The sequence below is a fragment of the Cyprinus carpio genome, chromosome B3 (assembly GCF_018340385.1).
Source record: "Cyprinus carpio isolate SPL01 chromosome B3, ASM1834038v1, whole genome shotgun sequence".
Lineage (NCBI taxonomy): Eukaryota > Metazoa > Chordata > Actinopteri > Cypriniformes > Cyprinidae > Cyprinus > Cyprinus carpio.
Genome location: NC_056599.1, coordinates 13332893 through 13356923, shown reverse-complemented (window position 1 = coordinate 13356923; position 24031 = coordinate 13332893). Strand labels below are relative to the sequence as shown.

Sequence of the window (24031 nt, the reverse complement as noted above, 5' to 3'; positions counted from 1 at the left end):
AAATTACATTTTTATGGTAATAAATAATAGTATTTGTAACTAATATTAAGAATAACTTTGTAAAATAATATATTATTTACTTACAAAAAATGCTCTTATCACATTTTTTTTAATTAAATCTGAGAAAAACAGTAATATTGTGAAATATTATTACAGTTTAAATTAACCTTTTTAAATAATTTATTTTGAAATGTAATTTAATCCACTCACTTCTGATTGGTACTCAAAAAAAGTTCTTATCCAACTTTCAGGATTCTTTGATGAATAAAAACTGCAAAAGGACAGCATTTATTTAAAATATAATGTTTTTGTAACATTATGAATGTCTTTACTGTCATTTTTTTCCTAGCAATTAACTGAATGGTAGTGTGAGTATGTATTTATGTATTCTTTGATATATATATATATATATATATATATATATATATATATATATATATATATATATATATATATATATATATATTCAGTGGTGAGCGGGTAGACGATAATAAATCAATAATAAAATCAGAGAAGGAATTTAACTGTAAGCGACACGAGCATATAAACAAAGGGATCAATATGATGTTTGTTATTATTAAAATTTTATATAGCCCATGTTTATATATATATATATATATATATATATATATATATATATATATATATATATATATATATATATATATATATACATATATAAGAATATAACTTCTTTGCAGTTTTATTTTAGCTGAATGTTCAATACTCTAGTTTGACTGTAGTTGAACTACTTAAATTATTAACAGCTTAAAGTAGCTTTCCCAACACTGGTATAAATGATGACGATAGAAACACTGATGAAAGAGCGTGAGCGAATCTCAGGACTTACTGTCCAGCTCGTATTGGGTAAGTGAGGATTCGGTCAGGTTCCTGACGCTGTAGGGGGCTGAGGACGGTAGTGCGGAGGGGAGAGGAGCCAGAGGATGGCAGCGAGGAAGACCAAAGGTAAAGAGGGAGAAGTATAAAGAGAATGTAAGATAGAGAAACAAGAGCTGGATTAGCGCATTAGCTCATGCTAGCAGAAAGGCTGGCAGCTCTACAGACTTTGAGAGAGAAACTAACTGCTGAGGAGACAATTAACACAGCCCTCATACACTGTAAAGCTCTCATTACATGCATGGTAATGAGATGAGCCACTATAGAATCTGCCGTTACAGGGAAACACGAAACAGATGAGTTAGCATTTTTTGCTGAATAAGCTTATCTCTTCGTATTCTTATATGTAGTACAGTTGTAACTTGGTTTTCAGGGTTAAGGGTTGTTGACATTTGCCATCAGTCTAATAAATAGATTAATAAAACTGAACAAAAGTCTCATTTATTTAACAGACATTAACAAAAATTGCCATAGTAGTATGATGGTTTTCTTTTTCTTTATTTGGCTTGGTACTATGGTACTGCTATTTCTTTTAAGTATATGGTAGTAATACATGAATATGATAGTCATTATAACATGTCAAGTTGTCATATCATACCATGACTGTACCATGAGACAAAACGCCTAAAGATACCATTGTAAATTTTAAGTAATTTTTGTAGTAAAGGGACTAGCTAGACAAGTATATAATAATCTTTGTTCTTTATTTGAGCAAGTTGAAGACTCACCTGTGAGCTCAGCCCAGTTGGCAGACGGGCTATTAACTGTGCGCACTGTGAAGCTGCGTAGGCGGTCGTAACGCAGTTCTCTGTAGCGTACTCGAAAACCAAGCAAAATACCATTGATCTCCTCCTCAGGGGGCAGCTGGATGGGGTTGAACAGATTATGTCATTATCTCTTGTTTGTAAACACAACGCTCAACAACAGATAAACACACGTGTTCCCTCTCAGAACAGCGTGATGAATCGGACCTCACCTTCCAGCGGACTAGCACAGATGTGGTGGTGTGTGGTGTTACAGAGAGGATTGTTGGAGCTTTGTCGGGTGCTAATGGAACACAAACAGACAGTTTGTTCAGTTAATGACTGTGGAGCTGCAAAGACCCTGATAAAAGTGGAATAACCAAGAGTGGAAACCAGTTAAAAGTGGTGTAACTGTTAGCAGAGTTCTGGTTAAACACCAAAGGTCAAGCATGAGGTAAGCCTGCAGTTTTTCCCCTTCACTGACTGTGTCCTATTTTGGCCACATTATGATTCATCTCAGGCCTCAGGAACTTGTACCCTGACAGCATTAAAGCGTTTCGCAGTTGCCCCTACCATCCTGTAGAGTGGTGATTGCCTCGCTCTCCTCGCTGTACTCGCTGTCCCCAATATCATTAGTGGCTTTCACTCTGAACTGGTAGGATGTGAAAGGCTTGAGCCTGCGAATAGGAAAAAAGCTCAGTAGGACTGTGGCACCACCAGTTTTGTCCTCTATGACCCTCAAAGTTTAGAAAGTTCGGTATACTCAATTTTGGCTTACTTGTCTATGATGTATGAAGTGGCCTCATGGTTGACCGATGCCGAGTGGACGGTCCAATTGCTGTCGGGCAGCTCTCTGTACTGAACGGTGTAGTATCGGATGGGAGACAGACCATCGCTGCCTGGTTCCCATGACAACAGCACACTGCGGGCCTGGACCTCTTCCTGAGGCACAACAGGACGACTTGTGGGCTGAGGGTGTGCTGAGAGGAGATCAGACAAGAATTTGCAATCAATGACATGTAGTAAAAAGCACCTGACCTTGTAAAGAGAGATGAAGCAGTACCTCTCTTCTCTGTAGTGACCACCAGTGCCTCTGCCGCTTCTCCCCATCCCTTTCGAGTCTGGGCCGTGAGGCGGAATACATAAACACTCTCTGGTTTCAGTCCAGTCGCTGTATACTGTCGTGCACTTGGGTTGAGAACATCAACGTTGGCAGAGGTAATACTAGAAGAGTTTTTCCGGAAAGCAATCTGATATGCTAGATAAGAGAGACATAAACATTTCAATCAGAGGATTCTGAATTTAATAACCATGTAGGTTTTACATGCATTGTTCTGATTGGGATTCGACCAAGTGTAAAACCGGCACCAATATAACTAGTCCTACTTGCCACATTCTGGATGGGATTTGAGTTGGCACCAAAGGACCATGCTAACAAGGATGCTAAAGCGTCAATCCCTAGTGTGCCTCACGAGTGCCAAGGAAGTGAGGTTACCTGCACAATGATCTCTACAAGCTAGCCTTACACCTATCCGGGTCACGGCACCAATGAATCTGGTCCTACTCGCACCATTCCAAGCAAGATTTGAACCAGGGACAATTGGCATAGAAAGTGAGCATGCTAACATAGATGCTAAAAAGTAAGTTTAATAGAGTACAGTGGCTAGTAATAGTCTACTTGATGTCTTGGATCACTACTAGTTTACTCTTGTTGCAGGGCTTGTCTTGTCAGAAGTCTTTGGTCATCCATTTAGTGTAACACATTCATTGAAGGCTGGTTTAATTGCACTAAATTGTAGATATTCTACATAACAGTCATGCTCCAATGAGATAGTCCTACTTGATGGGTGGTCTGCACAGTGTGTCATGGATTTTACCCATAACCACACGGTGATCATCTAGTACAGTATGTCAAGTAGTAAAGAGACTATAAAAATAATTTACCAAGAATAATGCCATTTGGCTGGGCAGGGGGTTGCCAGATCAGTCTCACTGAGGAAGTCCTGACTTCAGGGAAAAGGATCCCGACTGGAGGCCCAGGTACTATTTAAAAAAATGTAAATGTAACTAGCACACCATAAGCAAGATTAATTAACTTATCGGGGTTGTTAATTGTGGTTTAGACTCTCACCGTCATCAAGTGTGCGCTCAAAGATTGGCGGAGAACTAGGCATGCCATCCCCTATACGGGTGAAGGCTAGAACCTGGATCTCATAAAGCACGTACTTCCCAAGACCAGTGAGCTGGACACTGTAAGTGGTATTTCCCTCTACGGTCCAGAAACGCAGGGCTGACTCTGCATCCTTGTCCTTGTATACCACCTGAGAGGAAAAATAGATGCATCTCTTCACTACTACAATGGACTCAAGAACAGTAAATCTGGTAAGAAGCCTGTTGTCAATGTACCTTATAGCCCAGAATTAGTCCATTGCGGTCAGTCTCTGGCACTTCGCCCCAGCGGACCAGGACACTACTGGAGGTGGTAGCAAAAGCTGAGACATTTGCAGGGCCACTTGAGGGGACTAACAAAAGGAGAAAACAAGTAAACAAGCAATTAACAACCGTCTGAGCGATAAGACTTTCAAACAGGAACAGCACGTATTTTGTCACTAATTGTACCTGTCATATGTTTACAAGATAAAGCATATGCCAATGCAGTCTGGTTACAATTCAGTACGTGATGGTAAAAACGTGCTGCCGTCTACACTGCCAGCTGTTAATCAAACTGTGAATGACAGACTGTTTGACTGATGAGAAAATAACTTCTTAAAAAAAAAAAAAATCTTGCATGAAACATAACTTTTAATGGACTAAGCAATGGAGAGCAAACGGAGAAAAGACCCCCGGGAATATCAAATCTCCTCTAAAGTTTCAAACGAGATCTTAACATTCTCACAAACTCAAAAGTCGATATTAACTCAAATGCGTCTCATCAGTTATCCGAATTATACGATCCACATTCATTTTATAGCAATATTCTCTTATTGTGTGCCAGCAATTGTCTCATACTGTATACATCTATTTTTATTTCTCCTAAGCAATTTAGATACAGAGATACAAAGTCAGCTGAATCATAACTGCAAATTCCATTAAGACTCCTGGGCAATAAAAGTACAACCTTTGAGCAATAAAGTGTTCTTTTGGACAGCCATCATAATTAATTCAAAGGTCAGCAGTGTTGCGCAAGCTTTCGAGAAGGTTTTTAAAAAGTACAAGAAAGGAGGAAAGAAAGCACAGCAGATTTCTCACCTGACTCTCTGGTTCTCCCGTGAACTGGTTGGCTCCACGGTCCTGGCCCGATGCCATTGAACGCCTGCACTTTGACTTCGTATTCTGTCCACTCTTCCAGGTCCTCAATGGTAAACTCCCTCTCCTGTCTGTCAGGAATGATGTGGGACAGGACCCCAGCCTTGGAGCCTAGACGAGAGTACTGCACCCTGTAGCCCACCAGCTCAGGATTTCCATTGTATTCCCACTCTGGCAGCGGCTAGAAGACACACTTCAACTTAGAATACAAATTTTAGCATCTTAGAAGATTTATCACTAGACAACGAGGTCCTTTCCCTGTTAGGAATATAACATCACAAATTAAACATCTTCAATACCAAAACTATTTCTCCCACAACAAAGTGATGCAAATGGAGACTTGTTCTTAATTTCAAGCATGTCTCTTAAGAGTTTCAGAATGGACAATGGGTCTCATTCACTAATAACTGTGGATTTTTCATATATTACATATACAGGTGATCATTCTTGAAACATTTCTTATGCACATGAATTTGTTTTTAACCTCGTTCTAATTTTAATGAATTTCGAAATGAGTAATCACGCACCCAAGCTTAGATATTTGCATAAAACATGCCTAAACCATCTCCTTTCTGCATAACTTTTTCCTTTACTGCCTTTCATGACTATCAGCAAGCATGATTCTTTCTGAAGACACATTCCTATTAAAGAACATGTGCAGCAGGATCCTCGAGCAATGCCAAGTGTAGCATCCTCAAAACCAGTTCAAAAACAATAAACACCTTTTATATAGACCCAGATTTAGAATTTAGCAAGCTGTATATATGATTTTTGTTTGCATGTGTGTGGTGTTCCTTAATATTTTTTTTGTTGCAAATTCAGAATTCATTTTTATACGCAAGTTATTGATGAATCATGATTTGTTTGTTGTGATTTGTTTGTCATAATTTTATTTGCATGCAGATTTCACTAAAATTTTTTAGTTGACCCAAATTATTTAAAAAAATAAAAAAAAAATACCTAAGGAATCAGGAATAACATGGAATAAGAAATATCTAAAACATCAATATAATTTGCTATTTAAATAAAACATGAGACTGGGACGTCCATTAAGTCTCTTGAGCTATGAATGAGCAAACACTGAGCAATAAAACTTTCCTCTGGGTGGAAATGCAATCTCAGGACTACTCAATAAAATAAACCAAACACAATCAATTCCACATTCTTTTCCCTCTTAAGCATATTGATCACATTCCAGGACACATACGTACCACCCATCTAAGCCATAGGCTAGTCTCGCTGGCTGTGCGGAGAGTGATGTTTGCGGGGGCGATGTCAGGAGGAGCCTGTAGGGTCTGGATCTTCCTAGATGGCTGGCTGGGTGGGCTTGTGCCTACTATATTCACCTGCCTCATTCGAAATCTATAATCAGATGGTAAATTAGGATGCAGCCTACAGACAATGTATGTAAGCACATCCCAGAAGTCAATGGGTGGACCTGTAGTACGTGTAGGGGTTCAGGCCCTGGACCTCAAGGGATCGTGCATCAGGCTCATTGGCCAGCTGATGGACCATGACCCACTCCTCGTTTTCTCCAATAACACCAATCTGCAACAAAAGAGAGAGAGAAATCAGTGATGGCTGATAAAAAAGGTGACCGCTTGACATGAATGTTCAATGTTAATTAGTTCTGTACTACCTGAGCCTCTACCAGCCAGAGTGAGATGGATGTTTTGCCGTCATAGCCTGGTTTGAACTGCAGGGTTACTGAACGCGGGCTGATGTTAGAGATGGCAATGTTGGTAGGAGGTCCAGGCATCTCTATGGGAACAGGAGAGGTAAAACATGCAAGATGGATGGTTGAAATGGCTCAGTGGAAACAAAAATAAAAGACTTGGGAACAATATTATTGCTATTCACTCCCAATACCTCCTCCTGAATTAAAAAAAAAAAAAATGAAGTCACACTATACTGAACAATATACAGAAGACTTTTACTTTCCACCTCACGCTTATCTACCTTGCGTTCTTTGAAAAAAAAAAAAATGCATTCAGAATCAAGGAGAGACGCACGTTGTCCTTATTTGCATGACACACATTTCTGTCTGCCATCAGTTAATTTTTGCATGAGGAAGCAGAAGCTTGTAAATTAGCATCACAGGGAACAAAAAGTGAGACAAGATAGGTTTGATTTATAAAAAACAGTGTGATGCATCCAGCATACCGATGGTTCATTACAAGCATCTACTGAGGACAACACCAAAGCATCTTTCCACAGTGTCTCATCTCACTTTAGTGTCTGCGTCTGTCTAAGAGATGGCTGAAGATTATGAATATTAATGCACAAAGGCATCATATTCAGTGCGCCTTCATTAACTTCGATATCAAGAGTAAGGTTAATAAGGCCACACAGTAGAAAGTTAACATCCTAAGGGATCTACAACCCAGTTGTCTTTTCAGCTCTTACACTGACTTCAGGGTTTAACGGTAATTATTTTTTCCTTCATGTTCCTTCCTCTATATAAATTAATATAAAATTAAATCTTGTGAACAAAAATTTATAAATTAATGAGATAGTTCACCTAAAAAATTACTCACTCTCATGCCGTTACAAACCTGTAAGACCTTTGTTCATCTTTGGAACACAAATTAAGATATTTTTGATGAAATCTGAGAGCTTTCTGACCCTGCATATACAGCAATGCAACTATCATGTTCAATGGCCAGGAAGGAAGAACGTACATCATTAAAATAGTCCATGTGACATCAGTGGTTCAACCTTAATTTTATGAAGAGACGATAATATTTTTTGTGTGCAAAGAAAACAAAAAATAATGACTTTATTCAACAATTTCTTCTCTTACATGTCATTCTTCGATACGTGTTCATAAGAGTGCCACAAAACGTTGCTGTCTTTTATCAAAAATATCTTATTTTTTCTTCAGAAGAAAAAACTAAGGTCTTACGGGTTTGGAACGACATGAGGGTGAGTAATTAATGACAGAATTTTCATTTTTTTGGTGAGGTATTCCTTTAAAAATTACACACTATATTCAAAGGTTTGTGGGCGGTTTTTGAAAGAAGTCTCTTACTCTCAGCATGGCTGCATTTATTTGATTAAAACAGTAAAAACTGTAATACAGTATTATGAAAATATATATATATATATATATATATATATATATAAAAAATGTTTTTATTTTTTATTTTTATATATTTTAAAATGTAATTAATTCCTGTAATGGTAAAGCTGGATTTTTTAGCATTATTACTTCAGTCTTCAGTGTCAAGAAACAGTTTGTATCATTATCAACACTGGAAATTAATATTTTTGTGGAAACAGTGAAACTTTTTTTTTAAGATGCTTTAATAAATAGTTTAATAAAAAGCCCATTTATTTGAAATAGAAATCTTTTGAAACATTATAAATGTCTTTACTGGCACTTTGGATTAATTTAACACAAACTTAATTTAATTAATTTAACCCTAAACTTTTGAACAGTTGTGCAATTTAGCACAGATTTATCATTATTTATACTTTTATTTTTAAATCATTACAATTATTATTTGAACATTGTTATTACTTTACAAAAATATTTGCAATAATAATTAGATATACAAATTATACATTCATTCTAGTATCATTTTTGTTTTTTCATATTATTATGTTCTTTATATTATTTTCATGATCATTATTATATTATACAGAAAACCTGAAGACACTTTGCTGGAGAATGATGACATACATGACAGCATCACTGCAATCCTGGTGTAAGAGAGAACGTGAGAAGAAACTCACCTGGCGGCACACCAGAGGAAATGGTAGAGGACGACACTGACCTTGACCTTTGGAGGTCATACTGGCCACCTGAATGGTGTAGGTAGTGAGCGCGGTCAGTCCGGTGACCCGGTACTCCTGTGTCATGTTGGGCAGGTAATGCGTGACGCGAGTGTTTGTTCTGTTGAATTCCTCCCAGGAAATGCGATACCCTGCAGGCACAAGACAGAAAGCGGTTCAGCAGACAGCCAGAAGATCAGGAGAAATCGCTAAAGGGGGTGGTTCAGACACCTGTGAGGATGCCGTTCTTCTCCGGCGGGTCTTTCCAGCTGACTTTGAGAGACGTGTCCAGGATTTCTGTGAAGCTCAGGTGACCTACAGGTCCAGGAGCTGAGCATACAGACACCCACATGGAGTCTTTTTAAAGGCCTGAACAGAACATCGTCATGGGTCGAGATGGATAGAGTACGTAATAAAGGACACTCACTGTCTTCGTGGGTGCGTATGCGCAGCGGAGTGCTACGAGGGCCATCTCCCGGCGTAGTGAAGCACAACACACAGGTGAAGTACTCTGTAAACTTCTTCAGTCCGGCGATGTAACCTACATGAACACTGTCTTGAAAATTGGGTCTCACAGTAACCAAGGTAACATCTTCCTCGTGGTCTGGTTCCCATGCCAACAGCTGAAGTAAAAAAAACGGACAGATGTGACCACTATCGCTTAGCACAAGCCAATGTGAATCCTGCTGCTGTCTCAGCATGACATATATTGGAAGTAATGAAAGCATTATTATAAAAGGGGCACTGCACTCTTGTGCTCGACCACTAGAGGGCAGTGGATGGACACTCACCTTGTATCCCTGGTTGATTCCATTGATGAACTGTGGGCTTGGAGCACTCCATGTGAAACGGACTGTGGTGGAGTTGACAGCCTCCGCCTGAACGTTCCCTGGTGGGACTGTGGGCACTGGAAGAGAGAAGATTTGACGAAGTGAGATGGTGAGGGAAATCAAAGAGCGGACAATGATTTCTTTTTGTGACATCTATTAGACATGGTAAATAAATTCTTATCCTACACCAAAAATTAAAAGTGCTTAGCTTAAACTGGTGATTTTGGCCTGTCACACCTCACTGGTCTGTATCTGACCCTTATATAATTTGTTATAATACAAACAGGAAGAGACATCATTCGGATCCTTTCATCTCATCTAATTTTTTTCAGTTTCAGTTTTCAGTTTGTTGATGGTATTTGATACGTTTAACTATTCAACCCTGTTATTGTAAGAAAAAATAACAAACATATAAGTTTCTTTATTTTATAAGAACTATTAAACAAAATAGTTTTGATATGATTTATCTGATATTAAATTTGATATTCAATCTGTTTCAATTTGATTCATATTTAATTATTATCTAATTTTAATGAGCAAAATCAATTGTTTTACTGTGACCTGCATGTTGTGCGCAACCCTGTAACTGTGTGAATTTTCCCTATTACAAAAAAAAAAAAAAAATTCAACTGTGACGCACACTTCTTATGAAGTCTTCTTATTCCATTTTTTTAAACAAATTGTAGTGTTTATGGCATTTATCAAGTGTAACTATTCAACCCTGTTACTGTTAAAAAAAAATTCTCTGACTTAAGGTTAATAATAAATCATCTAAAATATTTAATATTAAATTAAACTTTAAATCTGTTGATATAAGATATTCTCAAGATCCTCACCGCCTTGCAGGGTCCATTCTGTGACTTTGGGGCTGTAGACGCCCTGGCCCGCCCCATTATAAGCAGCCACCTCAATCTCATAGTTGGTCCAAATGATGAGGTCCTCCAGCAGGAGATTCGTTTGATCTGGGTTGGTGATGTTTTTCATCTGACAGTCCACTGGTAATCCAGACAGACAGTACCTGAGCGACATGGAGGGAACAGTATGAGACGAGGGAAAAGCATCAGCCCCATGATTTCTGAGACTCAAAAATAGGAGTTCTCGCTGAGAGGACACTATTGGCTCCAGTGGGACGTGAAGCAGACGAGGGCCGGTCTACTCTAGAAGATGAAGTGCTGCTGAGAGCAGCTTGATTGTGTAAAGGACAGTCCCGGAGATCTCTCACCTGATGATATAGCCTTGAAGCGGCCCATTTTGGTGGCTCTCGGGGGGAGGTTGCCACTGGATCATGATGGACTGGTTGGTTCGGCCACTGGCTATCACTGTCTGAGGAGGGGCGCTGGGGGGCTCCTCGGGTAATGATACTCTAAAAACAGGGAATTGGGAGAAAGAACAAAATAGATTAAAGGAGAAAGTGGAATGGCCATTTGAAGCAGGTTGGAGTCTGTTCGCTCTCTCTACCCAGTCTTTTCTCTGTTTTAGTCTACCGTTTAAAACAGAGGGAAAAATCCAAAATATATCATTTACAAGGAAGACAGAGAAGTGGAATATCTGGAAGATTAATATTACATAGAGCAAGGTCTAGATCTCTAAAACCTGAGATTGTGGGATTTTATTACACACACACACACACACACACACACACACACACACACACACACACACACCCACACACACATATAAAATATATATATATATATATATATATATATATATATATATAAAACATTTTTAGAATGTTATTAAAGACCAAATAACTTTGAATGAACGTCTATTAACTGATTTAACTAATTTGGAGTGAACCTTGCCATAATGTTCTGAGAACAATCCCTGTTAGGGTTAGTACATGTGTAACATTGACTATGCATGTGCTGATTGTATCTGTGTGTCATTGTAATGCGCGAGTTGAAGGCGAATAACGATTAAGAATTTTGATGCTCCTCTAGCAGAGGCTCTCGATATACGTGCCTCCTCTCGCCGTGGAGATGATCAAAGACACAACAGCCAAAATTGGCTAATGCCAGAGAGCAAAAAAATCCAGCAAGATTCTTCTTAATTCTATTTAACTTGACATCTTGATATTTCCTGCGTGAGAGGCGCAGTTCTGTGGCTGAGATAAAGCGCAGTGTTTAGGATCAAAGAAATAGGCGCGGATCCTTGAGCGGCGCAGTGCTGTTATGTCACCCCCACCTCTGCGGATTCCCCATCTGAACGCGCTGAGAAGAATGTCTTCTGATCTGCGCGCATACAAGTTGCAAAACGAGTGGAAGTTGTTAGCTGAGAGAATAGATCTGGTGCGAGATGAGCTCAGAGTCTGTGGGAATAAACGGATGGCACTGTTTTGCATCAGTGCATAAGTTTGGGGTGCGTTTGTCAGAATCAAGGAGGTTCATAATACCTGTTAGCATTCCCATTAATCACAATGGCAGCTGCTCGCTCAGAAACTATGTGATTTTTAAATCTGCCATCGTTGCTCTAGGGCGATCGGTTTAAATCAATGCAATAACTCACCCATAATAGATAAAAAATGCTCATTTGTTGCCAACTTCTGGTGTAAATACTTAATTTGTTCAGATTTTTGTTCACTGAACATTATTGTTGAACAGATTCAAACGACTTGACTTCTGGAGGTTCATGTGACACTGAAGACTGGAGTCCTGATCAGCTTTGCTATCACACGAATAACTCTTACTTGACATAGTAATAATATTTCACAATATTACAGTTTTCACTGTAGTTTTGATCAAATAAATGCAGTCTTTGGTGAGCATAAGCAACTGTCTGCAAAGCGAGTAGTTGCTAAGCAGTTAAACCTTGAACTTGGTTTTGCATGTGCTAATTAACATGAGAAATTAGGTTTCAGATGATGAAACCTCCACGAAGAGTTCATTTCCACACCTCTTGGACCACTATTAAGTGTGTTGGAGAACAATTTGACATTCTCATAACAGCGTGTTGTTCATTTTCGCCCTCAGGGATGTTAGCTCTTGATGGGGCATTGCATCAGCAACACGTTTTTTTTATTTATTTTTTTCTAATATTTTCCCGGTCTGTTTCTTTTAAGTCCGTCGAGGACTTTGGTATCTTGGGTGGCAGATTATTGATTTGCCACAGCTGTGCATGCGCAGGATGTTGCAGACGGGCAAAGAATGTTTACTTCCCACATGCTTTCAGATCTCATCCTCGATCATTGATTCGAGCTTGACTTTTCCATTTTCAATCAGCCTCCCTCTCGATGTAAAGGCAGCAAACACGCCACACTCTCCAGCTGATCCGAAGAAACTCCAAATGTGACTGTTCTATCAGATTACAAGAATCAAATATCTGCTTCCTGCATAGCAGGATCCCTTAAGACACAAGCAGATATGAATATTAATGCGCAAACACATCATTTTCATGCAAAAATGTTGTTTGGCATTTTCACGGTTTTTGGGGCATCTTTGAGTCAGGATTTCTCAGACGTCACAGGCGTTCCCGTGAGATCTGAGCATGTTTGAATGCACGAGTCACTTGGTGCTCTTTGTAATGCTGTAGTAGACAGAGTGGAAAGCAGTCGTACAAAAGCTGCTTAAAATCTCTCAGTGCACGGTTTCATTCCTCACAGCACTGTGGGCTGCAGGCTCCGATTCAGCTGAATAATGCACTACCTCCCTCCTCACGGGGGTTGTAGGTCTGCGAGAAGAAAGTCTTCCCATTTTTGCCAGGCTTTTGTGGCCATTCTTCCACGCCTAAGTGCGATTCTCACAGACATGTCTGCGCTAGTCCTCAGGACACCCCAGGAAACACTGTTCACTGACCGTTTGATGGAAAGCATCGACTGAAATCGCTAGCTCCAATCTGATTGGCTGGGATTATTCACTTCTGGAAGTAAAAGCGCAACAGCTTTCCTAGCAGTCTGTCTGTGCAATGAGGAAAACCACTAGATTCGTCCAAGTTTACCAGGCTGGTGGTATTGAATTTATTTTTGATTCTGATCAGAAAAGTATAACACAATTTTCAGTATTTTCCATATAACTATTCATGAAGACTGCATGGCACTATTTATTTTTTTTAACCATTGTTCGTACAGACTACTATGGAATTCCGTTTCCACCACTCAATAATAAAAAAAAAAAGCTAATTGCGACTTTTCATTTCACAATTTGACTTTTTTTTCCTCATAATTGTGTGATATATAACCTCAAAATTGCAAGTTCTAAAGTTAGAACTGTTAGATATAAATCACGATTCTGAGAAAATATCTCTTTTTTTTCCCCCTCAGAATTGGACTTTGTAATTCGCAATTGTGTGTTTATTATAAATTCTGAGAAAAAGACGCAATTACTTTTTTTTTTCAGTGGCGGAAATGGACTTCCATAGACTACGCCCCAAAGAATAGAGTTTAGACTAAAATAAACGTTAACTGAAATATATAAAAAGCGTAAACTTCGTAAATTTCTCATTTTCATTTAGCTTAACTTGTAAAATAACTAAAACTAAAAAAGTAATAAAAATAGACATTTTTTAAATAATAAAAATTACAAAACACAAAATTCTTTAAATCTTTAGTTAAAAAAAATCTTTAACTAAAATTTTAATTAAAAATGTAAAAAATATAAAAATAATAATTATAAAAACAATAATAGCATCTCACTTAAAGGCTTTAAGAAACAGCTCATTTTGTTAACACTGAATCTCACAGTAAGCTTCAGGATTAGCTGTGAGGACAGAAAAGGGGATCCAACGTTTCTGGCTTTTTCAGTCCCAGACTCACCGCACTGTCTCCCTGCTGAACTGGCCCTTCCCCACATCGTTGACGGCACACAAGCGGAACTGGTAAGAACGTGCCGGGATGAGGCCCCCCACAATCACGCTGGAGGCTTCTGGATCGATGTTGGCCAAGAGCACAGTCCAAGGTGCGTCTGTCACAAACAGAGACATCGAGAATGGACTCCAGAGCTGAATGACGAGTGAAGAGTGACAGAAAAATACAGCAGGGCAGAAAACTCACTGTTCTCTGACACCTCCAGGATGTAACGGATGAGCGGGCTGTTCCCGTCAAAGGCCTGGGCCCAGGTCAGGTTGATGGTTCGTCTCTCTGAGCTGCTGAGGGTAGCGATGAGGTTCTCTGGAGCATGAGGCAACTGCCTACAGAGACAGAAAGAGCAAGAGGAAAATAATAAAAATCCATAATAATTCAAACATTTCACAACAGTTAACGCTGCATTTCAATTCAGTTTTAAATATACTATACCATTCAAAATTCGGTAAGATTCTTTTCTTTAAAAGCTCAACAAGGCTGCATTTACTTGATAAAAAATACAGTAAAAACAGTGGAATTGTGAAATACTGTACTTTTTTTTACTGTAATGTATTTTAAAATGTAATTTATTCCTGTGATGCAAAGCTGAATTTTCAGCATCATTCCTCCAGTCTTCAGTGTGCTAAATTGCTTATTATGACTTTTTTAAAGAAGAAATGTTTGTAACATTATAAAAGTCATTACTCTCACCCTTGACAAATTAAATGCATCTATATATATATATATACGAAATTCAAAAGTTTGGGGTCAGAATGTTTATATATATATATATATATATATATATATATATATATATATATATATATATATATATATATATAAACATTCTGACCCCAAACTTTTGAATGGTAGTGTACATACATTTATACAATACTTTTACATATATTTAACAAAATAAGCTTATCCTGTTATTAATTTTTATGCTATTTTGCTAAGCTGCAGACCATTGTTTGTCATGTCAATAAAGCAGACCAAATGGTGTTGAGAGAGAGATAAACAGAGTTTTGATAATAAATATTGACTCTCTTGTTTATATAAATGTTGCCTCAACTGCTTTGCCAATTCACCATTATTTATGACACAGATAAAATACAATGCACCTCTCTACTTGAAACAATGAAACATTGATAAAAAGAGAGAGAGGGGGAGAAAAGGGAAAGCAATGTTTGGATGTTTGTTTACTATTCATTGCGCATTCTCAACAACCTATTGTTTCAATTCTTTAAATCCCAGTAGAAAAACAAAGCTCACAGATACGATCCACAACAATGTCCAAGAGAAGGTGAAAACCAGTGGCCGAATGCAAATGTATAAGGTGAAGGACACAGTGGATAATTGGCCAGGCAAGAGCATTTTTGACATGTACCTGACTCTCAGGTGAGCGCTGCGAGAATCATTCCCTCCAACAGACGTGACTTTACAAGTGTAGGTCCCAATGTCTCCCGACCAGGTCTGAGATATATGCAGAGTGCCGTTGGAGTCGAGTCGCAAGCGAGGACTCGATTTCACGTCAATAACCGCTCCTCCTTTCTCCCAGATGTGCCTGTGAATAACAGAGGCCTATTTACTTATTCTTGTTCACAGCAACAATACATGGCAAAGCTGTTTACTTAATGAATAAACACACACACACACACACACACACACACACACACACACACACACACACACACACACACACACACACACACACACACACACACACAACAGAAAATTGGTTTGCACACATATATGCACTCTTACATACACATCAACACTTCTTAATTGCAGCCACATCGTTTCCCCATTTAATCTCATCTGTCTTGAGTTTAATTAAAGTCTCCATCTAAGTTATTGCTTTGTTTACATATTCATCCGTTTTCCCTGATCAAATGAATAACAGCAGCCCAGCAGGTGACAGTTAAATCAAGTCTTATGAGACTGAATGTAATAAACAACACACAGGACAGGGGTGTGCAGACAAGTATTGACAGGGAACAGGCAAATGTTGATCAAAGATTGAATGTGAGATAAGGCAGGGTGGGACAGAAAGAGAGAAAGACAATAGACATTTCCACAGAGTTGACAACAAAGACATGTTAAGGAGGGTGGAGGTTGTACCTGACTGTAACGCTGGGGTCATGGGTCACCCCGCAGGTCATGGCTGCTTTTGTGCCCTTGATCACGCTCTGGTCCTGAGGTGGATTAGTGATCCGCGTTCGAGCTGCACACACAAATCACAGTGTAGTACTGTAATCGATGGCATTGATTTTCCCTTTCAATTTCTATTAAACATGTAACAGCCTTACCTTGTGAAAGAGAAGCAAACTGTTTTAAAAAAAGAGTACTTATTATGGAAATAATATATTTTAAAAGAACATATGTAATCGTGAACTGTAATACTTTGTGCCCATTAGTTGCAATTAAATTAAAATGTACTATGGTTAAATTTATATTAAATGCAATTAGCTGAGCTTTATCCATAAGTACATCTTCACATAAAATTTCATAATTACTTCTATTGTCTTGGACATATGGTTGAAGTGTATTGCCGAATATGCTGACAAGCATTTATGTTAAACTAAAATATAATTTTAATGTCATTTCTACTGAAACTTGTGTGTTGTGTTTTTAAATATATTTGTAATTACACGTTTGTAATAATGAAGCTGAAACTTAGTTCATTTCAAAATATATTAACTTTAAGTTTAATATTGAATAACACACTAAAGTTAAATTCACAGATAAATCATTTACATGTGCTTTAGTACGTTAGTATGTAACACAAAATAAATGAAGATTATTAAAACAAATGGTTTACAATTAACTTTAATGTACTTTTATTTTTCATTTGGCATTAGTCTATTACACAGTTATACTATTAAAAAGAAACATAGTCATGAAAGTGTCTCTCTTTAAAGCTGCAGTCCATAAGTTTTGTCTCTTTGTCGCCATCTCTGTTTGAAAACCTGCAATTGCAGCTGTTTGAGAATTATCTTCCTTGTGTGGGTTGTGCTCCAGCACGGCTCCAGTGTGGATGAATCTAATGTTTTATGGAGTATGTGTGGCAGTCAGTCACCGCACCAGTGTGGATATTCACTGTACTTCGCAATCACAGATTCTAGCCTATGTCTTGGAATATATGACCCAAATAAGCATTTTCACTGTATATTGTCATCTGAACAAGTAACAAGTCTGCTACTTTTGTTCTGACCAACTGAGTAAAAAAACCATTACAATAAATCACACTACCAATGGTGATTTAATCTAAAGATTGGTTAGCTCATATCACATCAAACCATGCAAATTATTATTGTTACACTTTATTCTCAAATTGTTAATGTTAACAACATCAGCATTGCATACCTATGAGTATAGTGTTTTAGCGAGTAGATTTCAGTTTGTACAGTCTAATCTCTAATTGTCAAACCATTCAAATTTCATATTATTATTATTATTATTATTATTATTATTATTATTATTATTATTATTATTCGAATTTGAAAACAAAAATGTCTGCCAAATGAAAGTAATGCAGTGTGATCGTTAAAGTTATGTGGTGGAACAAAACAAAACAAAACAAAACAAAACAAAAGTGAAGCAAAGCAAAACAAAAGTGAAGCAAAGCAAAGCAAAGCAAAGCAAAGCAAAACAAAACAAAAAGCAAAGCAAAGCAAAGCAAAGCAAAGCAAAGCAAAGCAAAACAAAACAAAACAAAACAAAACAACATCTATAATGTTGCTTATAAATATTTGAAAACAAAAATGTCTGCCAAATGAAAATCATGATGTGCCCTCATCAAAGTTATGTGGTGAAACAAAATAAAACAAAAGCAAAACAAAACAAAAAACTACAAAAAACAAAAGCAAAGCAAAACAAAACAAAACAAAAATAAATAAATAAATGTATAAATAAATAAAAGTCAAACCAAAACATACTGTAATACATGACATGTGTGCCAATCAATCAGCCAATCAATATCAGATAACAAATTTGACAAATGTTTCATGATATTTTTTGGTTTTTCCTTTTTAATGATTCGGATGTGTATTTTCAAGTGTAATCAAAATGTTTGGAAAATATGTTATTACGTTTTACTTCACAGTTAACACATTTTTTTAGTTTTAAAATGGTTTTATATATTAAAAAAAGAAATGTTCTTTCTTATGGTGGACACTCTTATGCTTTATATCACTGACCTTAAAAAGATCTACTGGCAGGTACTGAATGGACCATATTAACGAGACAAACCTTGACTGTGACTTGACTGGATAGTGTAGACATAAGAAAATGAACAGTGGGTCACTTCTCAGACAGACCATAATTAAATGGGTGGACAGAAGCTGCAGTAGAAATCACGCTATTTGACCACGCTATATGGGACTAGCCATGCACTCACCCCACACCACCAGATCGGCCGCGGCTTCATCAATGCCACGGGAGTTACTGGCCATGCAGGTGTAGGATCCAGCGTCAGACAGGTGAGAGGGGCTGATCAGAAGACTGCCAGACTCCAGCAAAGTGAAACGCGGCAACTGCACGGAGCCGCTTGCCAGAACCCGATCAGCTGTGCAAAGATGGAGAGATGGCCAAACACAAGGGAGAGAGAGAGAAATGAAAATGAAGATCAAACAGACAAGACAGTCCCCAGCTCATCAGAAGACCGTTGATTGGACACTTGATTTAGCTGCCGTCCCTAAGCTTGCAAAGATACATTAATGTTCGTAAGTCCATGAGACACTGATGAATATCTTTCTTTGAGAGAGATGACTGATTGGAGACTGACCTTTCTGCCATGTGATTGCGGGCCGTGGGGCCCCTGAGGTCTCACAGTGTAAAATGATGGACATGCCATCAATCACAGCGCTGTCAGAAGGGCCGGCCGTGATGTTTGGGGCGATACCTGTGGCAGAGAAAGAGGCTGGTGAGACGCACATGCAAATATACAAAAACCAAAACACGTACAACAAACACACAGCTGAGACTTTCCATTGACTTTTATCATTGTGATATTGAGCTAATAATGAGTCCACTTCAATTCCTAAACCTTTTTTTTTTTTTTTTTTAGAGTTTTCTGAACACATTTAGTATGTTTATTAAGTTATTTTCATTGAGGGAACTGTTGGCTGGTCCCTTAATGCTGGCAATTTCAGGATTTATTATCCTTGTAGACAGAAATTAAATTGGTATGGAATGTTCTGGAATCACATTTTGGCACCGATTAAATCCAATTCATCCATATATGCTCCAGTCCAGTTTTAGCTTCACCTTGGACACAAAATGTCTCTATTTAACAAGTGTAATTACTCATTAGAAGAATATACTTTAAAGTACATTACATTAAGCATTACGCTTCCCTCTAGTCAGGGGTGCTGTGTTTTTCTCTCACCACTCTGTGGGTCGCTTTCTGTTCCAGTGAAATAACAAAATAAAAAACAACCAGATAGGCCCCATTTCTGAAAAACAGTCACTGATAAGCAGCAGCAGTTTTTGCTTGGATTATTAAAAGCTGTAAACACAGATGGGTTTTCAGTTTGATATATGTGTGTATTTTTTCTTTGAATTTATTTTTGTTTGTTTTCCAGCAATATACACTACTGTTCAAAAGTTTGGAGGCACTAATATTTTTTTGTGTGTGTTTTCTGAAAGAGATTAATACTTTTCATCAGTAAGGATGCATTAAATTTATCAAAAGTGACAGTAAATACATTTATAATGTTGCAAAAGATTTCAATTTTAAATAAATGCTGTTCTTTTCAGCTTTCTATTCATCAAAGAATCCTGGAAAAATATATATATATCATTGTTTCCATGAAAAATTATGCAGCAAAATGTTTTTTAACACTGATAATAAAAATAGATATTTCTTAAGCAGCACATCAGCATATTAGAATGATTTCTGAAAGATCATGTGACACTGAAGACTGGAGTAATGATGCTGAAAATTCAGCTTTGCATCAAAGGTAAATATACTGGATAGATAGATAGATAGATAGATAGATAGATAGATAGATAGATAGATAGATAGATAGATAGATAGATAGATAGATAGATAGATAGATAGATAGATAGATAGATAGATAGATAGATAGATAGATAGATAGATAGATAGATAGATAGATAGACAATGCAGGATACACGCTAGGATGAAGAAATATATATATATATATATACAGTATATCGCTTTCAGTTTTTGTCTTATCTCACATCTATAGGAAAATTATAATGTACATACACACACATTCCAGAGGATCTAAATGTGAAAATATAAGAGCCATTGCTCCCTAACTTGACTTAATCATCAAGCTGTCTACTATGCATTAAATAAATGGTGGACATAATAAAGACCTGTCCAGCGCAGACAAAACAACCATTATTCTTACTATCTCTCTCTCTTAACCTGGGAATAATCACTGTTCTTAATCTTTCCTTCTTTCTTAAAGTAAAAGCTGCTGAGAAGTCACAGGCTTTATAAAATGACACATCTGACAGGAGATAAGGAAGAAGATGAATGTAGTGGAGAAGTGTAATAAATGAAGACAGAGTTATTGACAGGCCCAGATGGTGCTTTGACGTACTGGTGACAGCAAGGTACGTGTTCGTCTGAATCTCTCCCGCTAAGCTGCGAGCGAAGCACTGGAACATTCCGGTGTCGTCCGGGAGCAGTCCATTTATCTGCAGACTGCCGCCCACCAGGACTCTGTAGCGAGGTGTCTTCACGGGGCTTATGGGTACAGCATCCTTATACCACACTATATCTGGCTGAGGAACACCTGCAGGGGCATAGCAAGACGAGTGTTATTTAACACATCCACACACACACACTCTCTCTCACACACACATGGCAGAGGCGCACAAACTCACCGCGAGCTTGGCATGGGATGTCTACCACCTTCTCCATCTCAGCAGTAATGTGTCTGTCGGGCTCCTTCACAAACTGGGGATGTTCTGCACAGAGTTCAGTTGAGTCAGTCGTGAGAGTACTTGACCAGACTGATCTAAAACACTCAATAGCACTGACATATAGAGAATGTGCGAGGGCTGCAAAAAGTATTCATCTTCATTATTGTTGCAGAATAAAAGAAATCATTCAGGGGTTTTTTAACGTGGCTGTCAAAAGCTCATTATAACATTCACATTCTTTAACAACCTACTGTATATATAGTGGAGTGTTTAATTATCCGATATGACAGATCACACTAGATGCATTAATAATGTGCAGAAGCATAATGCGCATTCAAACTGAGGAGGTAATTGTGTACTTTTGCACCTTTAATAATAAATTTTCACATGAATATTGTGGATAAAATATTTTAAGAGCAGCAAAAAAAAAAAAAAAAGTTAAGTTAAGGGAAGCAAATGTTTTATGCAGTAAATTACCTACATTCTAAAATATATTTCGACAGAACTGATGATTTTGATGCAAAGTTTTTATGAAACATTAATTTTTCATCACAGGAACTCCAATGAGTTTACAGTACATCTTAATTTAAATATCCTCCATATGTGAAAATGTCTTTCGCTTTTGCGATTTTGCTCTACTTTTCAAAAGTCTGAGGTCAGTAAGTTATTTATTTATTTGTTTGTCTGTTTAAGTTACATTTGGAAAGGATGCACTGAATTAATCAAAAATGTCAGTAAAGACATTTATAATGTATTTCGATATATATTTCCAATACATGCTTTTTTACTTTTTATTCATCAAAGAATCCTAAAAAAAAAAAAAAAAAAAAACATTGATAACAAATAAATGTTTCTTGAAAATTGAGCTTTGCATCACGAGTAAATAATTTAAAATATATTCAAAATAGAAAGTAGTTATTATAAATGGTATACAAGACTTCTTTCAAAAACTTCTTTCAAAAATCTTACCAACCCCAGACTATTTAATGGTTGTATATTTTGAACATGGGTTCCCTTTTATATTAAACTAAGACTTTTCTTATCCATTCTCATGAGAAACAGAGCAACAAATAGAAATAAAGATCAGCCTTGCTCTTTCTTCTTAAGACCCAAGAGCTGTTTGAAGAACTTCAGGATGAAGTTACTGTGTGGAAAACACCTGGGCAAGTTTATAAAAAGACTGGCAAACTTAGAATCTTCCCTTAGGCCCCATGAAGCCCATCATAACAGAAGGGAATAAACATAGCACAACCCAGACAGCCCTAGGATTAAGCTATCTGAACAAACTGAGCAGCTGGACCTCAATATCTGTCAAAGTACCAAAAAACAGCAGCAGTGTAAGGAACTAAAACTGTTCAGACATCAATAATCTTCAGCTCTTCCCAGAATCACCTTCCTAGAAGCCATTTCTGAGGAAGACCGATGCCAAGATTCATCCAGAGTTAGCTAAAATCCAGATGAGAAAGCATGAAACCTTTTGGAGGAACACCCCGTGCCTAAACTTGAAAGGAAAGCACTGTCTTTGGTCCAAACACCCAAGTAATACCATCCTTACCATCACTCATAATAATAGTCTCTTTCCAGTAAAAGAAGCTGTTGGCATCAAAAGCAACATGAACAGACCTAAATTCAGGCAAATCCTTGAGAGAACCTCCTTCAGTCTGCCAGATATCTAGGTTTTGTTCATTTTCTATCAGAGCCACGACCGAAAGCACACAGCAGTAAAGGATAAAAGAAGGTTAATATTTTGCAATGACCCTTTGACTCGAATCTAATTGAAATCTAGTGCAAGTCTTAAAAACAGTTCACTCTCCATTTAATTTGGTAGAGTTGGAAAATATTTGCATGGTAAATAGGCGAAAATTAAACAAAGTAAATGTGCAAGGCTCGAAGAGACGTACTCAAGGCTGTAATTGATGCAAGAGGGCTAGTATTTACTCTAAGAGATTAATACTTTCATAAATGAGTCTTTCATCTTGGAGAAATGAAGGTTTTTGAATGTTTTTTTTTTTTTTTACATGCCTGTGTGTTGACATTTTTGAAGATTAAAAAGGAATAAAATGATGCACAGGGATGAAAACTTTCTGTACAAGGCACATTTTGACAAGAAGGAGGAACATGAGGTTACCCAGGACGTGCAGATATGCTCCGGCACTGACAGAGGGGGCGCTACTGCTCCGGAGGGAAGCTTCACATTCGTAGTAGCCGCTGTCACTGACCAAAGGACCGCTGATGGTCAGACGGCGGCCAAAGTCCCGGAGGCCTCGGTTTACCAGCACTCCATTTTTCCGCCATGTAATGCTGAGCTTAATAAGAGGCCTGGAGGTAGAGAGAGAGAGAGAAATACGGATAAACACAAGCGGGGAATGAGAGATAGGAGTGGCCTGAAGGAAACAAATAAACAGAATTGAGGTTTAATAGTTTGATAGAGGTCATTTTGAGTGCTTGTGTACACACACACACACACACACCTTGCATTGGCCACACACTCCAGTGTGACTTCAAACGTGCCAACCATCACACTGGTGTTCCTCGGCGGGATTATAATAGAAGGAGCGATGGGGTCTGCTGGGCCGCCAATGTCTGAAGACAATCAGAAGCACATAGGCAAGAAAATTACAAATGAGATCTCAATAGTTTCTCCTAAATTGGTTCAGCTTGCTGTCTGTAAGATGAGACTCAAGCTGTAAAATTCGCTTCCTGGGCTAATTAAATACTGAATATTTTATAGAAATCCTGTTTATATACAGTACTGTTTAAAAGATTGGAGCCAGAAAGTGTTTTTTTTTTAGAAATTC

The 24031-nt window shown here is 37.8% G+C and overlaps 1 pseudogene; it reads right to left on the bottom strand.

The window, feature by feature from the left end:
- The window catches only part of LOC109094464, a 129152-nt pseudogene that overhangs the window by 18283 nt on the left and 86838 nt on the right, over positions 1-24031 (bottom strand).